Source organism: Coregonus lavaretus (assembly GCF_964263955.1).
Source record: "Coregonus lavaretus genome assembly, contig: HAP1_SCAFFOLD_7126, whole genome shotgun sequence".
In the NCBI taxonomy this organism is placed as follows: Eukaryota; Metazoa; Chordata; class Actinopteri; order Salmoniformes; family Salmonidae; genus Coregonus; species Coregonus lavaretus.
This window is the reverse complement of record NW_028159820.1, coordinates 1-5,000: the sequence shown is the minus strand read 5'-3', so window position 1 is coordinate 5,000 and position 5,000 is coordinate 1. Positions and strand designations below refer to the sequence as shown.

General features: G+C 50.1%; 1 pseudogene across 1 annotated transcript in view; it reads left to right on the top strand.

The window, feature by feature from the left end:
- The window catches only part of LOC311122406 (wolframin-like), a 12,278-nt pseudogene extending 7,640 nt beyond the window's left edge, over positions 1–4,638 (top strand). The window contains exons 5-12 of the transcript in view: positions 370–543; positions 1,064–1,120; positions 1,675–1,816; positions 3,060–3,149; positions 3,306–3,551; positions 3,825–3,990; positions 4,099–4,211; positions 4,475–4,638. The product of the transcript in view is annotated as a wolframin-like (transcript). The remainder of the gene's footprint in view (positions 1–369; positions 544–1,063; positions 1,121–1,674; positions 1,817–3,059; positions 3,150–3,305; positions 3,552–3,824; positions 3,991–4,098; positions 4,212–4,474) is intronic.
- Positions 4,639–5,000: the final 362 nt, after the last annotated feature.

Genomic DNA, 5,000 nt, shown 5'->3' with positions numbered 1-5,000 from the left:
TGTGTTTACATACTTGTGTGTTTACATATTTGTGTGTTTACATACCCATTATGTGTGTGTGTGTTTACATCACAGGAGTCTGCTGAGGGGAGAACGGCTCATCATAATGTCTGGAACAGAGTAAATGCAATAGAAACCATGTGAATCCATTCCTCTCATTCCGCTCCAGTCATTACCACGAGCCTGTCCTCCCCAGTTAAGGTGCCACCAGCCTCCTGTGGTTTACATGCCTGTGTGTGTTTACATGCCTGTGTGTGTGTGTGTGTGTGTGTGTGTGTGTGTGTGTGTGTGTGTGTCTGTGTGTGTGTGTGTGTGTGTGTGTGTGTGTGTGTGTGTGTGTGTGTGTGTGTGTGTGTGAGAACCTCCCAGGCATCAGTGATGATAATGAGGAGGAGGTGCGTAAGCTGTCGACAGAGAACAGGTTTGAGCAGACGGTCCGGAAGGCAGCCATGATGATGTTCAGGAAGCTGAACCCTGACAGGAAGGAGAAGATGGCGGTGTCTGAGATGATGGAGAACGTTGGACAGGTCAACGCTGTGCACGGTACGACACACACACACACACATCTGGACGCACACACACCTGGATACACACCTTCACACACACACACACACACATACACCACACACACACACACACACACACACACACACACTGGACACACACACACACACACACTGGACACACACACCTGGACACACACACCTGGACATAGACACACACACACACACACACACACACACAGAGAACCTTGATCTCAGGTTTTCAGCAACCCTGTTACTTGATCTCTGGGAACAAGTTGGAGTTGATATTTTGATTAGTTTTCCGGGAAGGTTTGACCATCTGTATTACAATATCAAAATGTCATGTATTTTAAAGGTGCAGCACATGGTTTTCTCCCCATGTGGCAACTAAGTGAATTGCAACAGCACTAGACTGCATTCAAAACACAATATTATTAAAACATTCCACTATTAATGCAGATGACATATTCTAGACATTTTCTGGAACATTCTGTGTTTGCACCTTTAAGTGTAAGTGACTCTGTAATCTTGGCCAACAGGTGGCGCCACCACGGACCAAACCCAGAAAGTCCTGGAGAGCATGGTCACTGGCGAGTGTAAGTGTGTGTGTACTTCATGGTGCTGTCTTCTCAGGAGAGAGAGAGAACTAGAAGTTAAGATTTAATGACTCATCTCTATCTCTACTTCCCTATCTATCTATCTATCTATCTATCTATCTATCTATCTATCTATCTATCTATCTATCTATCTATCTATCTATCTATCTATCTATCTATCTATCTATCTATCTATCTATCTATCTATCTATCTATCTATCTATCTATCTATCTATCTATCTATCTATCTATCTATCTATCTATCTATCTATCTATCTCTCTCTCCCTTTCCATCTCTCTCCCTTTCCATGTCGCCCTCTACATCTCTTCCTCTCACCCCTCTCTCTCTCCCTCTCTCTCCCTCTTTCTCCCTCTTCTATTTCTCTATTCTGCCTTTCCCTCTCCCCTCTCTCTCGCTCCCCCCCCCCCTCTTTCTCAATCTCCCTTTCCCTTCCCCCCCCCCCTCTCTCTCTCTCTCGCTCCCCCCCCCCCCCCCCCTCTTTCCCTCTCCCCTCTCCCCCCCCCCCCCCTCTCTCTCTCTGTTCTCTATATAGCTGGTCAGTTTGTGGATCTGGATGATTTTGTAGAGATCACTAAGAGGTACGCCCAGGGCATGGCCCCCAGCGCCGGCTCTACCAGAAACAGGACACACCCAAGACCCAGAGACTGGGCCCTGCACAAACCTCTGGAGAGAAGGTACCACACACACACACACACACACACACACGCAGTGAGTCAGAGCCCAGCACAACAGGCCTCTGGAGAGAAGGTACCACACACACACAGTGAGTCAGAGCCCAGTACAACAGGCCTCTGGAGAGAAGGTACCACACACAGTGAGTCAGAGCCCAGCACAACAGGCCTCTGGAGAGAAGGTACCACACACAGTGAGTCAGAGCCCAGCACAACATGCCTCTGGAGAGAAGGTACCACACACAGTGAGTCAGAGCCCAGCACAACAGGCCTCTGGAGAGAAGGTACCACACACAGTGAGTCAGAGCCCAGCACAACAGGCCTCTGGAGAGAAGGTACCACACACACACAGTGAGTCAGAGCCCAGCACAACAGGCCTCTGGAGAGAAACTACAGCTAGACCGCATCCTAAATCACACCCTCTGCCCTATATAGTGAACTACTTTGGACCTTTTTGAGTAAAGAGGTGTGTGTGTGTGTATGTGCTCCTGTGTGTGGGTGTGTGTGTGTTCCTGGTGTGTGTGTGTGTGTTCCTGGTGTGTGTGTGTGTTCCTGGTGTGTGTGTGTGTTCCTGGTGTGTGTGTGTGTTCCTGGTGTGTGTGTGTGTTCCTGGTGTGTGTGTGTGTGTTCCTGGTGTGTGTGTGTGTGTGTGTTCCTGGTGTGTGTGTGTGTGTTCCTGGTGTGTGTGTGTGTGTTCCTGGTGTGTGGTGTGTGTGTTCCTGGTGTGTGTGTGTGTTCCTGGTGTGTGTGTGTGTGTGCTCCTGTGTGTGTGTGTGCTCCTGGTGTGTGTTCCTGGTGTGTGCGTGTGTGTGCTCCTGGTGTGTGTGTGTGTTCCTGGTGTGTGTGTGTATGTGCTCCTGTGTGTGTGTGTGTGTGTGTTCCTGGTGTGTGTGTGTGTGTTCCTGGTGTGTGTGTGTGTTCCTGGTGTGTGTGTGTGTGTTCCTGGTGTGTGTGTGTGTGTGTGTTCCTGGTGTGTGTGTGTGTGTTCCTGGTGTGTGTGTGTGTTCCTGGTGTGTGTGTGTGTGTTCCTGGTGTGTGTGTGTGTGTGTTCCTGGTGTGTGTGTGTGTGTGTTCCTGGTGTGTGTGTGTGTGTTCCTGGTGTGTGTGTGTGTTCCTGGTGTGTGTGTGTGTTCCTGGTGTGTGTGTGTGTTCCTGGTGTGTGTGTGTGTTCCTGGTGTGTGTGTGTGTTCCTGGTGTGTGTGTGTGTTCCTGGTGTGTGTGTGTGTTCCTGGTGTGTGTACATTAGCAGAGTGGCCTGGTCCCTAAGAAGCCTAAGAAGGGTGTGTGGGGGATGGGCCGGAGTGACATGTTGATGGACACCAGACGACACTTCCTGGTTAGTATGACATCACACCCAATCACACTTCCTGGGATGTATGACATCACACCCAATCAGCTAACATCTCTTCAAATACTGGTTCAAATACTCACCCCTCCTCCCTCACCCCTCCTCCCTGACCCCTACTCCCGTGTCCTCCCTCCCCATCTGTAGGTGTTGCAGTACCCTATCACCACGGTCATCGAGGTGAAGGATCAGCTCATTGATTGGGCGTCTCGCGCCGGCGTCCAATGGCTGAGCACGGTGATCCCCACGCACCACGTCAACGCGCTCATCTTCTTCTTCATCATCAGTAATCTGACTGTTGACCTGTTTGCCTTCTTCATCCCCCTCCTCGTCTTCTACCTCTCCTTCATCTCCATGGTGATCTGCACGCTACGCATCTTCCAGAGCAGCAAGGTACCGCTCAGCTAACGATACACTCTCCTCTCCTCTCCTCTCCTCTCCTCTCCTCTCCTCTCCTCTCCTCTCCTCTCCTCTCCTCTCCTCTCCTCTCCTCTCCTCTCCTCTCCTCTCCTCTCCTCTCCTCTCCTCTCCTCTCCTTTCCTCTCCTCTCATCTCTTTCTTACTTTAAACTCTCCTCTGTTCTCTCATCTTCCTCCTCCTCCTCCTCCTATTCTTCCTCCTCCTCCTCCTCCTCCTCCTCCTCCTCCTCCTCCTCCTCCTCTCCAGGCGTGGGAGAACTTCAGTGCCCTAACAACTCTGCTGACCAGGTTTGAGCCTGGCCTGGATGTGGAGCAGGCAGAGTCTAACTTTGGCTGGAACAATCTAGAACCCTACCTCTACTTCCTGATATCTGTCTTCTTCATCATCTTCTCCTTCCCCGTCGCCGATAAAGGTGTGTGTGTGTGTGTGGTGTGTGAGGGTGTATGAGTGTGAGTGTATGTGTGTGTGTGTGTGTGTGTGGTGTGTCTATAAGAGGCTAACCAGTGTGTGTGTGTTATAGGATGGATCCCCTGCTCGGAGCTCTCCACGGTAGCCATCTTGTTCACGGTGGTCAGCTATAAGAGCCTGAATCCCTCGGCTGCCGCCTACACCAAACGGGCGCTCATCACTGAGGTCAGACACGGGCCAAACAGCACCCTATTCACTATATAGTGCACTACTTTAGACCGGGCCCATACACTATATTCAATATACAGTGTGGTACTTTTGACACAGGCTTTGTCCCAAACGGCACCCAATTCCCTATATAGTACACTACTTTAGATAGGACAGTGCCCAGATGGCACCCTTTATGTATCAATATAAACAGCCATATTAAATGATCAAATCAATATAATACATATTACTGCTGGTGCTATGTGTGGTTGTGCCTGTAGGTGGCGACGTCTTTGTGTTCCCTGACCAGTCTCCTGCCCCAGAGTGCTGTTCTGCTGAGGATGCTGAGCCACACCTTCACCACCTTGCCTCTAGGGGAGTCAGTGGTGATGAAGATCAGTCTGCCCTGCCTGCTAGACCTCTACCTCTTCTACCTGTTGTTCAGGTCGGTACCTCTACCTCTACCTCTACTACCTGTTGTTCAGGTCAGTACCTCTACCTCTACTACCTGTTGTTCAGGTCAGTACCTCTACCTCTACCTCTACAACCTGTTGTTCAGGTCAGTACCTCTACCTCTACCTCTACTACCTGTTGTTCAGGTCAGTACCTCTACCTCTACCTCTACTACCTGTTGTTCAGGTCAGTACCTCTACCTCTACCTCTACTACCTGTTGTTCAGGTCAGTACCTCTACCTCTACCTCTACTACCTGTTGTTCAGGTCAGTACCTCTACCTCTACCTCTACTACCTGTTGTTCAGGTCAGTACCTCTACCTCTACCTCTACTACCTGTTGTTCAGGTCAGTAC